At 32.2% G+C, this 20,222-nt stretch overlaps 1 long non-coding RNA gene across 1 annotated transcript in view; it reads right to left on the reverse strand.

The window, feature by feature from the left end:
* LOC132736780 (uncharacterized) overlaps window positions 1–19,718 on the reverse strand; it is a 30,003-nt gene extending 10,285 nt beyond the window's left edge. The window contains exon 1 of the long non-coding RNA XR_009626627.1: window positions 19,626–19,718. This is a non-coding gene — a long non-coding RNA (uncharacterized LOC132736780). The remainder of the gene's footprint in view (window positions 1–19,625) is intronic.
* Between the last annotated feature and the right edge of the window lie 504 nt (window positions 19,719–20,222).

Genomic DNA, 20,222 nt, shown 5'->3' on the forward strand with positions numbered 1-20,222 from the left:
GGTGCATACAATGTTTTGCAAACGAACATTATGTGTAAAAGTAAGCACACAAAATGATTTTATATACGGCGATCTTGGAAGAACGGATCTATATAGTCTTAGAATTGTGTACATTATAAAATATTGATTGAAAGTAACAAGCAGCCCTGAAATAAATATATAAATTATATATATAAAATGATGTTAAATGACATTGAAAATCAACCTAAAAAATCAAATTGGGATTCATGTGTTAAAAATATTTTATCCAGACAAGACAAAGTTTTTATCAATGGGCTAGCACAGTGAGTAGGAGATTTTAACATATTTGTACAAATTATTAAGCAAAGAATTAAGGATGTTTTTGTACAAGGATGGGTAAGTAGGATTGATATCTCTACTAGAGCTACTTTTTATAAATCTATATGAAGTTTTGGTTTTCAACCATACCTTAAAATACTTAATGTTAATAAATATTGAAAAGCATTATGTAGATTGAGAGTATCCTCACATCGATTTAATATAGAATGTGGCCGATAGAATAGAACTGTGAGAGAAAATAGACTTTGCATATCATGACATAACATTGTTTTGGATTCTGGTATATTCCTGAAATATGGAACCGGGGAATCATATTACCATTATACAAAAATTAGGGAAATGAGGCAGATCCAAATAATTATAGAGGAATCACTATTTTGAGTTGTTTTGGCAAACCTTTTTACAAATCTTTTGAATACTAGATTAAATTCCTATTCAGAATGTCACAATTTCTTAAATGAAGAATAAGCTGGCTTTCGTAAATCTTATGGAACTTTTGATCATATCTTCACATTAAAATTGCTTACAGACTTCTATTTAGGTTCAAAGAAGAAATTATATTGTGCATTTGTTGATTATAGGAAATTTTTTGACTCAGTAAATCGAATCTATCTTTGGCAAAAGTTACTGGCACTTAGTATTGACGTTAAATTTTTAAAATTATATATATGTATCAAAAAGCTAAATCCTGAGTCCGGTAATAGTTTGTCAAGCTTTTTCACCAGTGATTCAGGCGTCCGCCAGGGCGAAAACCTTTTATCTATATTATTTTGAATATTTGATTTGTCTCAAATTATGTCAACAAAGTTCGAGGGACTAGGATCATTCTCAAAATCAGCATTTGATTTATTGAGTGGGAATGATTTTGATGTATATCTTAGACTTTATTTGTTGCTTTATGAGGACGATCAATACTGTTTGCAACGGGCCGGTCTGATTTGCAGAGTGCTTCGAATGCTATGTTTGATAACTGTAAGAGTTGGGACTTTCAAGTCAATGAAGATAAGACAAAAGTAAATAACATACAAATATGGACTTTTTAGCTGTTGAATATGATGTGATATGTACTGAAAAAATTAATATTGACCGAGGCGATAGCCGAGGTCAATATTAATTTTTTAGTACATATCACATCATATTCAACAGCTAAAAAGTACATATCTGTTTTATTATATAATTTATAAATAGCTTTTATATGGCTTATCACATCTGCCATTGCATACGACGAAAATCATTATTTTTCAGCTTGTCTACTGTTTCCATAATTTGGCCCTTTCCATTGGCATGCTAATCCCTATTGTTCTTAAAAATGAAAAACGGTAACTAAAATAAACTAATTTGACTCTTATGTACACCCCACTCAACGTTTTTTTCAGAATAATAACAACAAACTTGGCGTGACGTCACGTCAAAGTCTCAACGCGTCTTTTAGGGATTTCCAGAAAATCTATTTTTAGAAGAAAAACCGGTGAATATACTCTGAAAATCTATTTTTAGGAAAAAAACAGTGAATATACTCTGATATTGACCTGTTATTTTTTACATAAAGTTGCTTGTTAGCCAATCAGGGAAAGGCATTTCAAAGCTATTTATAGATTATATAATAAAATAAAATATATCCAATTCCCTTTTTTTATAATGGTAAACAACTTGAAATTGTTAATGAATACCAATACATCGGTATTTTATTTAGCTGTAATGGCAATTTTTCAATGTAGGAAAGCTATGTTCTCAGTTATTCTAAAATCCCGAAAAATAGGATTATCAATATCTGCTCAACTGCAATTGTTTGATTCAATGATTGCTCCTATATTATATATCAATGGTAATTAAATATTGCAGACGGTCAACACTGGTTTTAAATCACGGTGACATTTTTAGGATTTACTTATATGTTTTGAGTGTTTTATTAATATTGGATTATATATATTGGATAACATATCATTACTAATCAAACAATGGATGTAGGATGTCAATCATTGAGTCAATTATTGAATGATTCTCGAGAAATGGAAAACGAATGCATGCTTGGGTCGACGGGAAATACACAATGGCGCACGACGGAAGGCGATAGTTTTGACAAGAGCGATCAGTAATCACATGTGTCGCCTCGTGATGGCCAATTTCATGTTGGGACAAAATTTTTGACAGACGGACAGACAGACGGACAGTGCACAACTAGACTTGGTACTGATCATTCCTGTAAAGTTTAGATAAAATTGCACCAGTAGTTTATGAGGAGTAGTCCGGACAAGCTTTTGCGTATCTGGCAACACACAGAAAAAATTACCTTTTTATCAAAGGGCCATAACTCGGCCAAAAATCATTCAACTGGAAAACCCGTGCAATATGCGCAAGGACCTGAGCTACAGATCAATCCTGTAAAGTTTCATTGAAATTGCATTAGTGGTATAAGAGAAGTAGTCCGGACAAACTTTGAAAATAAAAATTATTAAAGGGCCATAACTCTGACAAAAATCATTGAACCGGAAAATGCTGACAACATGCACAACTAGACTTGGTACTGATCATTCCTGTAATGTTTGGATGAAAATTGCACCAGTAGTTAATGAGGAGTAGTCCGGACAAGCTTTTTGTGTATCTGGCAACACACAGAAAAAAACATATTTTTATCAAAGGGCCATAACTCGGCCAAAAAATCATTCAACTGGAAAACCCGTGCAATATATGCAAGGACTTGAGCTACAGATTAATCCTGTAAAGTTTCATTGAAATTGCATGTGTGGTATAAGAGAAGTAGTCCGGACAAACTTTAAATTAAAAATTATTAAAGGGCCATAACTCTGACAAAAAATCATTGAACCAGAAAATGCTGACAATATGCACAACTACACTTGGTACTGATCATTCCTGTAAAGTTTGGATGAAATTGCACCAGAAGTTTATGAGGAGTAGTCCGGAGAAGTTTTGTGACGGACGGACGGACAGACAGACAGACGGACAGACAGACGACGGATAAGTGATCCCTATATGTCGCCACTACTCCGTAGAGGCGACACAAAAAAACAACAAAGAGAAAAAGACAGGGGTCTAATGTTGAGTTTGATACGTACAAAGGAATGGGCACAGATGATAAACTGAATGTTCTTTTTGAAAAGTTTGAAAGTTTTGATAGTGTGCAACACAGGTAAACGTTCTTCAGACTCAGATGAATAAGTTTATTAATGATGTCTCAGATGTGAATAAACAAATTAAAACACTGATTTATATAAAATGCTTAATCTAGAAACTAGAAATAAAAACAGGAATTTACTTATACATGGATATGAAAAACACAGGATGTATATTAATGGCAGTGTCAACGATTTTATTTACAATCAATTTAATCTTAATCCGAGCGATTATTATATCGACAATGCAGAACATTTAGGTCAAGTGAAAAAAAATTTCGCCGGGGCCCGGATCATCAAAAGGGGACAAAATTTGGTAATTTTTTTGTTACTCTTTTGAAGAAAATTTTTAAAAAAATGGAAATGAAACGAAATTCTTGCTGGAACTAGGTATGGCATTGACAGAGATTATCCATAAAAGATTCAAACCCGCATCACGTAAAGGAAATAGGTTCATTTTGGAAATACCCAAACCGCGCATATGTGCCCCTTCGTCTTGTAAAAAGGCTTTTTCCGGATTGGGAATGATTTTTTAATCATCAAGAGACAGGGCCAAAACCTCGAGGGTTTTTTAAACTCGGATAAATAATATTATTCGGGGCCCCGGGCGCAATACGTTCCACACGGTTTTCAGAACGGTGTTTCACGGACAAAGCAAGACGCTCCATTAGACAATTCCAACGAAATATCTTTTGATCATACCCGACACGTGACCCACAACAGTGAACCTCTCATTCAACAACAACCGGGGTAAACAAACAGGTAAATACAACTTCAGTGTCGTCACAAAGTAGTTATACAAACCAAACAAATAACTCGCAATCGCAATCGTTATTGAAATCGCAGTCTCAAGCATTTGTTCAGCCCGTCACACCATTGACAATATTACTCCACCTGGTAGGCAAAGGTCACATGCAAATTCGATGTCAACAAAAAGTCGAGATCGTTTAACTAGTGCGCATGCGCAGAGGGAATCGTCAGCAACTAGAAAAGCGCCGGCAAATCATCAATCAGTTAGGCAGACGGGGACTCCTCCCACAACTACGCAACATACATCAGCGTCAAATGATCACACTGTGGGCGGGGGTTAGGAATCTTACAGTACAAACAGTGTAAACAATTTACGATTTGCATCATTTAATATACAGTGCTTGAAAACTAAATCTATCGATAAACTGAAGTGTTCTAAAATAACTGATTTATTCAATAATAACGATATAGTTTTGTTTGACTGAAACTTGGGGAGATGATAGCTCAAATTTTGAAGTAGACAATTTTCAACATTTTGCTTTTAAATAGAAAAGAAAAAGTTTTAGGATTTCCACGAGGTCTTCGCGGTGGTATAGTTATTTATTTACGTCGTGAACTTTGTTGTGATGATACATTTTTTTGAGAGAGACGATACAAATTTGTGGGTAAAAATAAATAGGGTATTATTTAATATTGATGGTCAAATTTATTTATTGCATTGTGTTATATTTATCCTATCTTATATCTAGCAGGAATCGTTTAGTTGAAAATAATGTTTATGATAATTTAATTGATATCGATGACATTGTATTTTTACAAAGTAAATATGGAGAGAATGCGTGCAGTTTTTATGATATTAGGAGACTTAAACTCGCGTGTGGGGGTGCTTGGAAGAAATGGGTGGTATGATGACAATTGTTCTTTTTTTTTAGAAAATGATTCATTACCTGATGACTATGAAATAGATATTAAACTTCCCAGAAAAACTTAAGATAAAAGTACGAACAGAAATGGTCTATTATTGATGACTTTTTGAAACAGACTGCGGTTACGTATTGAAAACGGTCGAGTGTGTGATGACGAGGGTGCCTTTAACTTATATATCATCAACAGGTTGCTGTAGTGTTGTTGATTTTTTGTATTGTGAGTGAACATTTGTTAACATTATTTGATAGTTTTAAAACGTATGACCCAAAAATATACCGTCAGATCATTGTATAATAGATGTCCTTAAAAATCCTCTTATTCGTATGATAAATGTAAAGAAAATGGGAAGAACTTGAATTTAAATGTAATATTAATGATAGTAAGTCATCTTTTTTCTATAAATGGGATTCTAACAAAAAGCTGTCTTTTAAACTCTATTCAAAGTGTGTATTTATGAGTTAGATAGTAAAATTGATAGTGCTAAAACACATGTTTGAAATTGATGAATGTATAGATAATTTTGTTCAATGTATAGAAGATGTATGTAAACCTTTATTTGGTAAATATAGTAAAGTTGATGGTAATTTTAATAAGTATGATCATCAAAAATCAAGGACGCTGCATAAAATAGTAACATATGTTTAAACAATAGAGTAGATTTTTATAAGAATTTTAATGTTTATAGAAGAAATAAATCAGAATTTAACAGAATAAATATGGTACTAGCAAGAAGTATATACAAAAAGAGCGTCCAAGTTTTTCAATATGAAAAAGATAAGATTAGAACACAGAAATTAAATGTCAGCACGTGATAGCAATGCCAAGTTATACTGGAAAAATGATGAAAGAATGTAGTTATAAGAAAGGTCCGAAAGGAATTTCAACTTGATTCTTTTATTAAATATTTTAAAGCAATTAATAACCCTGATAATAATTTTATGATTTTTCAAAACGATTTTAAAACGAGGGAAAAAATTAAAGTTTTTAAAGAACTGGGCCTCCCTTTAACTATGAAGAAATTACAATATTGTGGGCCTGAATTGGGTCGTAGTGCAGGCCCAGACGGTATTATAAACGAATTCTTAGTCTATGGAAAGGATATCTTAGCTTTACATATTTTGAAATTATTTAATAAAATTAAAAAAAAAAGTTATTTTCCAACCTCATGGAGTGAAGGATATACAATGTATCATCCCAATACATAAAAAGGGTAGTCTAGATAATATTTCAAATTTTAGAGGAATTACTCTTTTAAGCGTCGTTGGAAAATTATTTACAAGTATTTTTAACAAACGACTTACTTTATGGGCTGAAAATTACTATATATATGTTGAAGCTCAAGCAGGTTTTAGAGTGAAAATGGGGACTGTTGACAATATTTTTGTTCTTAACAGTCTTATTACTCATGTTTATAATCAAAATAAGAAATTATTTTGTGTCTTTGTCGATTTTTCTAAAGCGTTTGACTACTTAGTAAGACCGTATATCTGGTTTAATTATTCAAATTTGGTGCAAGGGGTTAGTTATTTAATATTATTCAATCAATGTATGCACATGTACGTTCACGAGTTAAATTATATGGTGAGACAGGTACTATTTTTGATAGTTATCTTGGAGTTTAGACAAGGTGAATTTTTTGAGTCCTTTTCTGTTTGCCATGTAGACGATTTAGAAGAAGAATTGTTCATTAATGGTGCAGAGGGTGTAGAAAATAGGAATCATTGAAACTAATTTTATTGATGTATGCTGATGATATTGTTCTTTTTAGAAAACTCTGCTGAAGAACTACAGACTAGTCTTAATATTTAACATGAAAGATTGTTCCAGATTGAAATTAAGATTAAATAAAGATAAAACAAAAGTGATAATATTTTCGTGAGGGGGGGGGGCGTTTACCAATAAACTTGGTTTTTTATTATGATGGAAATACTTTAGAAATCGTCAATAAATATACGTACCTAGGAATGGTTTTTTCGTCAGGTGGCTCCTTTAAGGAAGCCTGTAACACGTTATCAGGATTAGCATTAAAGGCAATTTTTAAGTTAAAAAGTTATATGCCTAGGTTTGTTAATTTGTCTTCAGATTATGTCTTAGACCTGTTTGATAAACTAATTAAGCCAGTCCTATTTTATGGTGCTGAGGTGTGGGCATTTTTACAAGCAAACCAAATTGAAAGGGTGCATACAATGTTTTGCAAACGAACATTATGTGTAAAAGTAAGCACACAAAATGATTTTATATACGGCGATCTTGGAAGAACGGATCTATATAGTCTTAGAATTGTGTACATTATAAAATATTGATTGAAAGTAACAAGCAGCCCTGAAATAAATATATAAATTATATATATAAAATGATGTTAAATGACATTGAAAATCAACCTAAAAAATCAAATTGGGATTCATGTGTTAAAAATATTTTATCCAGACAAGGTTTTTATCAATGGGCTAGCACAGTGAGTAGGAGATTTTAACATATTTGTACAAATTATTAAGCAAAGAATAAAGGATGTTTTTGTACAAGGATGGGTAAGTAGGATTGATATCTCTACTAGAGCTACTTTTTATAAATCTATATGAAGTTTTGGTTTTCAACCATACCTTAAAATACTTAATGTTAATAAATATAGAAAAGCATTATGTAGATTGAGAGTATCCTCACATCGATTAAATATAGAATGTGGCCGATAGAATAGAACTGTGAGAGAAAATAGACTTTGCATATCATGATATAAATTATAAGACGAATTTCATTTCCTTTTTGAATGTAACATGTATGACACAATTCGAGATAAATGTATAAATAGATACTACAGAGTTCGACCAAGCATGTTTAAAACGATAGAATTGTTTTCATCAGAAAATGTTAAAGTAATAAGAAATTTATCTGTTTATGTATATAAAGCATTTGAGATTAGAAGATGTAGATATAATATTTAGATATTATAGTGTTACATTCATAAATAGTTTTATTGATTAAACATGGTTGTACAAAGGAAATATACATATTCACATTTTCAATCCAATATGCTGATAGAAAGATAGCTAACAAGTATGTGTTAAATTTTATGAATAGTATAACACGTATTTGTTGATTTTTATCATGGCTTTAATTAAATTCTTGGTTGTATATATGACTTCAAATGGTGTTAAAATATTTATCTTAAAAGTTAAATGAAAAAAATACGCAGCACCGCCATGTATTTGTAAATAGAAAATAGTAATAAGTAATAGAAACAAGAATGTCGAACGACACATATACCCCCCTTTCTAGCCATTGACTCACATAATTGGTAATTTTATTACAGAAACTTGCCAAAAATGGGTACATGGAAGTGTTCAATTATGGAAAAATCAACGGAAACCATTTTGACATTAAGGCCCATGTGACATTGACCTTTGACCTAATGACCCCTAAATCAATAGAGGTCATCTACTACTAATGACAAATAACTAGGTGAAATATGAAGACTTTGTGATGAATACTTTTCAAGATAATCAGCGGAAACCCTTTTGATATATTAGACCCCTGTGACCTTGACCTTTGACCCCAGAATCAATAGGGGTCATCTACTAGTTATGACCAATCACTATGTGAAATATGAAGACTTTGTGATACATACTTTTCAAGATAATCAGCGAAAACCATTTTGACATTTTAAGGTCCCTGTGACCTTGACCTTTGACCTAGTGATCCCAAAATCAATTGGGGTCATCTACTAGTGATGACCAATCACTATGTGAAGTATGAAGACTTTGTGATACATACTTTTCAAGATAATCAGCGAAAACCATTTTGACATTTAAGGCCCCTGTGACCTTGACCTTTGACTTAGTGACCCCAAAATCAATAGGGGTCATCTACTAGTTATGACCGATCACTGTGTGAAATTTAAAGACTTTGTGATGAATACTTTTCAAGATAATCAGCGGAAACCATTTTGACATTTAAGGCCCCTGTGACCTTGGCCTTTGACCTTGTGACCCCAAAGTCAATAGGGGTCATCTACTAGTGATGACCAATCACTATGTGAAATATGAAGACTTTGTGATACATACGTTTCAAGATAATCAGCGGAAACCATTTTAACATTTAAGGCCCCTGTGACCTTGACCTTTGACCTTGTGACCCCAAAATCAATAGGGGTCATCTACTAGTGATGACCAATCACTATGTGAAATATGAAGACTTTGTGATGAATACTTTTCAAGATAATCAGCGGAAACCATTTTGACATTTAAGGCCCCTGTGACCTTGACCTTTGACCTAGTGACCCCAAAATCAATAGGGGTCATCTACTAGTGATGACCAATCACTATGTGAAATATGAAGACTTTGTCATACATACTTTTCAAGATAATCAGCGGAAACCATTTTGACATTTAAGGCCCCTGTGACCTTGACCTTTGACCTAGTGACCCCAAACTCAATAGGGGTCATGTACTAGTTATGACCAATCACTATGTGAAATATGAAGACTTTGTGATAAATACTTTTCAAGATAATCAGCGGAAACCATGTGGTCTACCGACGGACAGACAGACAGACAGACAGACAGACATTAGCAAAACAATATACCCCCTTTTCTTCGAAGGGGGGCATAATAATGTATTAGAAGTAAAAATATCATGTGTGAGTACACAAATGTATTTATTGTATGTTTATACGTACGTATGTACGCACGCAGCACGTGCGTACGTAAGTACGTACTGACATGTTAGAAAATAGTTTATACAAATAATACCAAAAATAAAAAGATGCAAAATAATGTTTCATACTTAGTTTATATTTTATATCAATCTTGATAAACATTTCAGATTCAATTATGAACAAAAACAATATTTTTTTAAACAGTCACACTTTCAGAAAGAGTCTCAGACATATTCTTTTGTATTAGATATTTTGAAATGTAAGGGAAGTAATTACGAATCAAAAGCATTTAAATTTTGTAAGAGTAGTATATCCTGTTTCTTGCATCTTACTATTTTCACATATATTCTTGTTTATTTATTGACAGATTTATTGTTGACTAATGCCAATATTAATTCAAAAGTGTATATACCAAAATGTGACTATGAGCTGTAATGGCTTTGTCAATTGTGTATTGTGAGATTTATGAAAGAATAAAGCTTCTTCTTCTTCTTCTTCTTCTTCTTCTTCTTCTTCTTATATATGGATGTGAAGCGTGGGGGTATGCAAATTTTGATGAAATGTTGAAGTTTCAACTTAAGTTTTACAAATTAATTCTTGGTCTTAAACAATGTACACCGAACTGTAGGATTTATGTTAAATAAGAGGTAAAGCCTATTTCTATACAAATTCACCCAAAACTACTTTGCTACCGGTCAAAACTTTTGTCATTAAGTTGTGACAAAATATGTAAAATAGGCTACAATATTGCTCCAGGATAACAATCTAACAATATTTGTAAGTTTCCATGGATAAACTTTGTCAAGAACACTCTTGATGAATTGGGACTTGCTGAGTATTTTATAAATCAGAATGTTAATAATTTGTTATATTTCAAAAATGTTGTTGAATTTCATTATTTGCATGAATGTGATAAATTTTAAAGAAATCAGGGCAAAAATGTTAAAGAAATACTATTATTGTCACTCAAATGCCTATAAAGTGGAAGAACTAATGAACAGTAAAGATCATGCTAAATTAACAAAAATAGCTTTACCTTGTAAGAAAATTCTGTCAATAGTCTAATGAGATTTTTTGTCACTTGTCATTCTCTCATTTTCTACTTTACAATGGTATGACAACAATTAATATAACATCATTCATTACAAGAGTTAAAATTGTGTCAATCTTGTATTTGTACTTTTAATTGTTTATTACCTATATTTGGTGTAGTTTTTGTTGTTTTGATAGCTGTTTATATTCATATGAAAATTTGTTTTCAATGGATAAAAGAATTGAATTGAATTGATGTCGCTATTACAACGCGTATATAATATTTTTCCTTTTTAGGGGATACCCTTTTTATTTCAAGCCACTATCTTATATGAGACATACACATTGTCTTTTTTAATTTTTAGCACATTCATTATTTAACTGACTAAAATTTCTGAGACACGGAGAAATTTGTCAGGAGAATGACTGTCTTGATGTTATTTAATGTAAGGAAAGATTGAGTAATAATACCTAGAACCAATTTCTAAGATATGGAGACTGGGAAGCACTGCCTGACTCAAAATTGAAATATCCTCAGTTGGAAAGCTAGCTTGTAATTATATATTTAACACTATTCTATACATTTTTATATCTTTTTTATGTCAAATCCATATATACATTTAAATAACAAACTCTGATTATTATGTACACCCAACACAAAGAACTCTGATCAATATTTACACCCAAAACTACCATTCATCATCTATCAACCGCTTATACGAAATATCCTTTCACGTATACGTCTTTTAAACGAAACAATACTATTTACCTGGCGATCAAAACAACTTGTGATCAAACAAACAATAAAAACGCCACAAAATGAAGAACACAAAAATGAATTATTTTACATCTCTTAGTTGCAGCAATAACCACAAGCATTCAATCAAAAATATTAACTTCACAAACTCTAATCAGCATCAGAAAACAACTAAAACACGATACATCCAGTATTTACAAATATCTTCAAAAACAAAGCATCAACTTATATAATCTTGACCAAACAAAATTACTCCTTACATTCACAAAACAGATACAACTCTACCAAATATAACGCAACAACCAAAACAACTAATTTCAACCAATGAATTACTCTGATCAATTTAGATAACCACAATTAAAGTCAACCAACTACAAAAAAATCGACAAAACTCCCTTCAAAACAACAAGTTCAAGTTCTCTTCTAAAAAATAAACAAAAACCCAAAAAAACAAGAGGGCCATGATGGCCCAGAACCGCTCACCAGAAACAACTGTTTTCAGTTATTATAGAAACATTTTTCAAATAAACTTGAAGAAAGACAAGTCCTGGTCAACGTCAACTTGCCTCTCTAGTTCTAAGGTTTCCCGAAACTGATTGATTTTTTTCTTTATAGTAAAAATGATAGGAACCAAGTGTGATGATCATCGATCAATTAATTTGTGATAAAAATTGCCTATGACTGTCTTTCGAAATTGCGATCCTTCCATTTTTTAATTTTCTTAAAAATTAGATAATTACATAATCTCAGTATTTAGATAATTATACATGTATACTGTTTCATAACATAGATATACTAGTCAACTCGACCAGAAAGTTAACATGTCAGATTTATTATCTTACTCTCTAATAGAAATGGGAAAAAATCTTACTTTTCCTTCATAGAGGAAAAAGGCAAAAGATTATTTTGATGAAATGTATTCAGTGAACAAGAAAATATTTAAATACAGTGTGAAAATGTGATATTGTATGAAACAGTGAAAAATTACTTTGAACAAGTGATAACCAAGTTTGCAAAATGTGATTTTTAATAGAAATGATAGAAACTAATACTCAAATAGCACAAAGAATAAACAAGATTGCATTTGAGAAAAATGCTATGCCACCGCATGGTTCAAATTTCATAGCTGTACATCAAAGGACAAGAAAGTAGGTCACATCATCAAAATCTAGGTCAAAGTTCAATTTTACAACTAAAACTGTGCACATGGTCAAAATGTCATTGCTGAACATCAAAGACAAGAAAGAAGGTCACTGTCCCCTTAGGGCAAGGCATAATTTTGACCCAAGGGTTTAATAACAATCTTGATACAGGTCCACCAAACAACATTTCAAGTCAAATATCTAAAGCTATAGCTTTCTCCCATTCAGAAAAACATTTGTTTTATTTTCTGTTTTTACTACGTGTACATAATGAGCATCACTGCCCCCGGGCAGGGCCAATTTTTGACATGTGAACAACTTTGGTAGAGGACCTATAGATGATATTATATATCAAACATCAAAAGCTCTATGCCTTGAAACCTTCAGACAAAAATTTTTTTTTCACTATATGTACATAATGAAAATCAATGACCCCCTGGGGCGGAACCAATTTTGACCCCAGGGCTATAATTTGAACAATCTTGCTAGAGTTTCACTACACAATGTTTCATGCAAAATATCTTAACTTTATCCTTTGTAAATTTAGAGAAGATGAGTTTTTAAGTTTTAACTATATACATATAGGATAAACCTATGGCTCCCAGGGGCGGGGCTAATTTTGACACAAGAGGCAAAATTTGAACAACTTTGGTAGTGTACCTTTAGATGATATATTGAACAAAATATTAAAGCTCTAAGCCTTGTACCTTCAGACAATAAATTTTTTTATTTTTTACTAATATTTATATATTGAAATCAATGACCCCAGGGGCAGGGACAAGTTTGACCCCAGGGCTATAATTTGAACAATCTTGCTAAGAGTTTTACTAACACACAATGTTTCATGCAAAATATCTAACCTTTAGCATTTGTCAATTGCTAGAAGATTTTTTTAAGTTTTTACTATATACATATAAGGTAAACCAATGACCCCTGGGGCGGGCCGATTTTGACCCCAGGGCTATAATTTGAACAATGCTGGGTAGAGGTTACCAGACAATGCCCTTTATGCAAAAAATATCTAAGCTCTAAGCCTTTTTGGGGTCCTTACAAGGTGTTTTTAAGTTTTTACTATATGTACATATAGCGAAAATCAATGCCCCGGGGCGGGGCCGATTTGACCCAAGGGCTATAATTTGAACAATCTTGGTAAGGGCCTACCAGATGATGCATTATGCAAAATATCTAAGCTCTAGGCCTTTTGGGTTTTTACAAGAAGGTATTTTAAGTTTTTACTATATGTACATAGTGAAAATCAATGACCCCCGGGCGGGGCCATTTTGACCCCAGGGCTATAATTTGAACAATCTTGTTAGAGGTCTACAGACAATGCCTTGTGCAAAATATCTAAGCTCTATGCCTTTGGGTCTTTACAAGAAGATTTTTTAAATTTATTCTATAATTCCTTTTGGTTGCCAATGGCAAAACCAGATTTCTGCATGGAAATGAATTCTTTGAACATCTCCGGAAAGCCCTTCACCCAAGGAAACAATCCTGCCAAGTTTGGTTGAAATTGCACCAGTGGTTTTTCACAAGAAGATTTTTTAAGTTCATTATATAATCTATATAACACACAGGTGAATCGCTATATGCCACCGCATCGCAGATGCTGCGGTGGCATAAAAAAATGACAAAATAAATAAAGACAAGCAAGGAAACCTACTACAGTTGACATTAGTTCACTTTAACTTAAAGTTTTTTCCTCAATGCAAAATGCTAAGCTACAAAAGATTAAGTAAAATAAGATGAAAAATAATTTTAGCTCTATCTACATTTATGAAATAAATTCAAGTTTATTAACATTTAACTTATTAGTTTGAGTGGTTCTCTATTGAAACATTATTTGAAAATTACCTAATGAAAAAAACAAAACAAAAATAAAAAACAAAAAAAACTGAGATCTTGGACTGCAAAAGACCAGTGCAGTCTAATGGGATGCTCACAGGTCCATCGATCAGGCTATTCTATATTTTATTATTATATCATATAATACAACAGAAACTGTAAATGAGTCTCATTGAAAAACAATCACCTATTTATTACACAGTAATAATATCCCATGAAACACTAGGTTCAACAGTGTGTCCCAATATTTATTGAACTGTGTTTCCTCCAAGTTTGGATACAATTCAACAAAAATGAGAACAAGAATGCATTTGTGAAAAATGCTATGCCACCGCATTAATATAACAGATGTAATTTTTTATGCCTTCGCAATAAAATGGCTGGGGTAGATAGTGTTACCCTCTTCTGTCATTCAGTCCGTCCGTCCTTCCGTCATTCCGTCATCATCAGTTGCCGTTCATTACCTGAGTAACGGTTGCACAAATTTAACATAAATTTGACATATGGAAATATCATGAAAAAAGGTCAAATTCGAATTTGGTCATGGTCCAATGATTTTTGGCAGAGTTATGCCCCTTGATAAAATTTTCAGTTTCCATTCATTATCCCTAACAGTTGTACATATTCAACTCAAAATTCACATATGGATACATCAAAGGAATGTGCAGACTAAGTTCGAATTTGTTTATGGTCCGATGATTTTTGGCAGAGTTATGCACCTTTCACTTTGAAAAATAATATGAAATTTTCAGTTTCCGTTCATTATTTCCCCAACAGTTGTACACATTCAACTCAAATTTCACATATGGATACGTCAATAGAATGTGCTGGTCAAGTTCGAATTTGGTCATGGTTTGATTATTTTTGGCAGAGTTATGCCCCTTTTACTTTCAAAAAAAAAGAAATTTTCAGTTTCCGTTCATTATCTCCCCAACAGTTGTATATGTTAAACTCAAATTTAAACTATGGACATGTCATAACAATACACTGGTCAAGTTCGAATTTGGTTATGGTTTGATGATAGCTGACAGAGTGATCCTTCTTGAACTTTGAAAAAAATCTGAAATGTTTAGTTTTCGTTCATTATCTTCCAAATGGCTGTACACATTCAAATCAAATGTGTCATATAGATACATTTTAGGAATAAGCAGTTCAAGTTTGAATTGGCCATGATTTTGGACGAAGTTATCTATTTTGAATGTTGGAAAAAAATGAATTTTCAGTTTCAGCACTCATACTTTTGTGGAAGAGTATGTAGTCATGATTTTGGCTACAAATATGCAATATATAATTAACAAAAAGGTTAACACTGAATAGTTTCAGTGCCTTGAACTTTGTATAAAACTGGTTTGTGTTAACAAAAAGTAGTTTATGCAAACAAATTTGGAACTAAATATTATAACATCTGAAATTTTGGCCGCATTCGGGGGCATACGTGGCGTGACGACACATTTCTAGTTGTTACTATATTTGCCATGATGCAGAAGTGTCTATTGAATATTGGGGTCAAGGTCATATTTCAGTATGTTAAATCATTTGACATATGTGCTGATGTGTCTAATGTTAAGATACAAAGGGCATAGTGCAATAATTGATTCAAAAATAAAAGATTTTTTATTGACAAAAAATAGGTATTAACTGTATTAACAAAGTTGGATTAAATTCTGAAATGCAGGTACAGTAACTTTTTCTTAAATACCATCTTTTTAATTAAGCATTACAAATTTCTTAAAACATAATCATATACATGGTGTGAATCATTATGCCCTTAAAATGAGCACTAATTGTTCATTTGATATCTCTACAAACCTCACATCTGTCTTGCTAGAGTTCAAGACTTGAATCATTTCGTAAATATCTCTGAAAATCATGACCCAGGTATTGAATATTTTACACAAAAATTGCAAAACATTTATTAGACATTCCAATTTAAGGTTGTTTCCTTTCACACAAAAAGATAATTAAAATTTTACAATATGTAAATTATGAAAGTTTATGACCCTGGGGCGACAATTTGAACAATCTTGGCAGAGGTACACTGCACACTGTTTCATGACAAATATCTAACCTCTAGCCGTTGTCAATTCAAATAAAAAAAAAATATGTTTTTATTATATACACATAAGGAAAACCTATGACCCCCGCCCCCGGGCTGGGCCAAATTTGGCACTAAGGGCAAAATTTGTACAACTTTGATAGAGGACCTATAAATAATATTTTACACTAAATATCATAGCTCTTAGCCTTGCACGTTTGTGCAAAAAGTTTTATTTTATATGATACTATATGTACATAATGAAAATCAATGACCATAGGGCGGAGCCAATCTTGACCCAAGGGCTATGATTTGAACAATCTTGGAAGAGGTCCACTAAACAATGTTTCATGACAAATACATGTATGTAACCTTTAGTCGTTGACAATTCAGAGAAGAAGGTTTTTAAAGATTTTGCCATATACATATATGGACAATCTATTATTCTAGAGCGGGACCAATTTTGACACTAGAGGACCTATAGATGATATCATATGGCAAATATCAAATCTCTAAGCCTTGTACCTTCAGACAAGAAGTTATTTTAAGCTTTTACTACATGTACATAGTGAAAATCAATGACCCCCGGGGCGGGGCCATTTTTGACCTCAGGGATATAATTTGAACAATCTTCGTAGAGGTCTAGAGGACAATGTCTTGTGCAAAATATCTAACATCTAGCCTTTGTCAAATCAGGAAAGCTTTAATACTATGTAATCATTGACGTGTGAGCTATTGAATATGATGTGATATGATATCACCGGTAAATTTCATAATGACCTAGACGATGCCGGTGAATATCTCACCATATTCTACGGATCATTAGTCAATAACTATAATAACTGTTTATTATTTGATCAGTATAAGATTAAAACACGCACACACACACACACACACACACGCACACGCACGCGCACGCACACGCACACCAACACACACACACACACACACACACACGCACACGCACACGCACACGCACACACACACACACACACACAACTTTCACTTTTACCTATTTTTGTGGAGTAAGTGGACTTTTAAATAGAGAATTTTGTCATAAAGAACATAATGCAACACTATTTAATAGTCTATACTGTTTTGCCATTGAAAAATTAATCTGGCTCTATTTCATGTAGGAAAAATCAGCTATTGAAAATAATTATACACCTAGTCATAAATGGCATGCCTAAATCATATTCACCCAGTTAATATTATTAATGCACGCGCAGATAATTGTCCTTGCTATATAGGTAAAATTATTCAACTTTATTAGAATTTATTCAAAATTTTAGTTTTATTTCCATTTGCATTCAAAGAGTGGTGTATTCAACACAGTTTGATTTCCCAATTAAAGAATTCTCCTGAGCAAACTAAGAACATTAAAGAGTAAATATTAAGTAATAAGTAACTAAACTCTATTAATAGAAAACAAAAAGCTTTTAATTTTCAACACCAGATCAATAGTGCCAAGTTGGATACAGACCTCCTTCTATTTTTAGAAACACTTAATAATATATGTTTAAACACCACAATGGTTTCAGAATCGGGATAGATTTGACAATATTAAATTTTCTCAACTCGGCAGTACATTATTTTTTTTATATTTTTTTTTATTTTTGAAGAAGAATGTATAGACGTCAATTTTAATTCAATGTCAGTTATTAATATTCATTTATTTATTTATTTTATTAATTTATTGGGTTTTACGTCACACCGATACAGTATAGGTCATTTGGCAACGTTCCAGCTTTACTGGTGGAGGAAGACCTTAGGTGCCCTTCGTGCATTATTTCAGGCACGAAGGGGCACCTGAGTAGAACAAGAGACGTTCCGTAAGCTAGCTGGATCATTTATTAATACTACATTTAAGTAAAATTACATCAGTAAACACTCTTGACCTATCTTTTCTTCATTCGACTGTTTCTATGTCATCTGTTCTATTTCAACTGATAAGGGCGGCCTGGAGGTTAAAAATAGTTGGTAGCCTGAACAGCTAACATAGTTTCAGTTTATTTCATATGAAGTAGATTGGTAAGTATATTGGCATCATTCCGGTTATACCGTTGAGGCAGTCCGGCAAAAAAGGAAGTAAATAAGGATTAATCGTTCTATTAGTATTTCTGGCTATACTATTGTCATGGTTGTTGCAGCTTCAAGCACAAGTGTGTCTTACATGAATTGTAAAAAAAAATATCTTCTGGACAGGCCTATTTTACCTCTTTGATTTAACTAAGTGACGACCAAAAGAGGTCCCAAGTTGAAAAGGTCAAACTTTTGTTGAAAAAAATACCCGAAATACAGCAAAACAGGTTTTCGGCAGTTTGGTAACAGGTGACGAAACATGGATGTATTTCTTCGAATTCAAACGAAAATGTTCTAATCAAATCTGGGCCACCAAAAACGCAAGACGCCCTAGCATTGATAAAAGAATACGAACCATGATAAATGTTTTGTTTGTAATATTCTTTGATAACAAGGGCCCAGTCGTGCAAATTCCTGTGCCAAAAGGTAGAACTGTCACAGGCATGTACTAAAGAGACCCTGTACTTCGCAAACTTAAGTAACACAGTTTGATTTAAACCCCATTAAAGGATACTCCTGAGCAAAATAAGAACACCAAAGAGTAAATATTAAGTAATGTATAACTAAATTATATTTTAAAGAACACGCTTTTAAGCTTCAACGCCACAACAATGGTGCCAAGTGGGATAGAGGCCTCCTTCTATTTTTAGAAACACTTTTTATATATTTTTTTCAACACGACCACAACAACATATCTTTTAAAGATACATGTATTATTAAACCGACTAAATCAAATCTTTATTCAAATAGTTAATCGTTTCCTTAAATATGTTGATTGTAAATTGGTAGTTTATATTTTATTTCGTAAAATTGATTATAATTCTCTAACTTTATATTTTGATATAAATATTATCTTACTTTACTTTTTCACCACAAATGACATTTTGTGGTTAAGAACGTATAGGAAAAAAATCAACATTAATGAATCTAATAAAATAACATACAATATAAAACAAATGGTAAATCGTTCTTACCGGGCGGTTATTTCCTGAAAACTATTGTACAACGGTAAAGCTTTTAGATATATTTTGACACGTGTAATGCTCAGTTAGTCAGAAACAATGCCGTCAATGCATTGAAGTACATGTAATTTAAAATGGTTGATAAGAAAAATATGAGTACGAATATTTGCCCCATATTTCATCGGTCTAAGTCACAACTGATAACTGATAACGAATTTTTTGTTGTAGTTTTTCTTTTTCATATATTTGCTTTAAAGTTCATTTATGTATTAAATACAATACAACTCTTTTAGAATACAGGTTTTTGAGCTTGTAGTTCTTATTCCTTCTCTATCAGGTAACGTGTTTTCGCTGATTAATTTGTCAATTTGAAATTTATTAAATTTTATTCATTATCGGCAATAATATGAATGATATATCTATGTATACATTTTGTAATAGATGTTACCAAATTATTGCAGTATGGTTTAAAAAATGCAATGTGTTTAAGAAATTATTGCAAAATACTTCACTTAAGGTCTGAGCCCCATAATGGTCAATATTGCAATTTGAAAAAATTTCATGCTAGTTCTTTTCTATATCAGGTAAGACACTTACACATGAAATAAT

This window comes from Ruditapes philippinarum, unplaced genomic scaffold (assembly GCF_026571515.1).
Source record: "Ruditapes philippinarum isolate M1 unplaced genomic scaffold, ASM2657151v2 ctg2467_1_1_1_1, whole genome shotgun sequence".
NCBI lineage: Eukaryota > Metazoa > Mollusca > Bivalvia > Venerida > Veneridae > Ruditapes > Ruditapes philippinarum.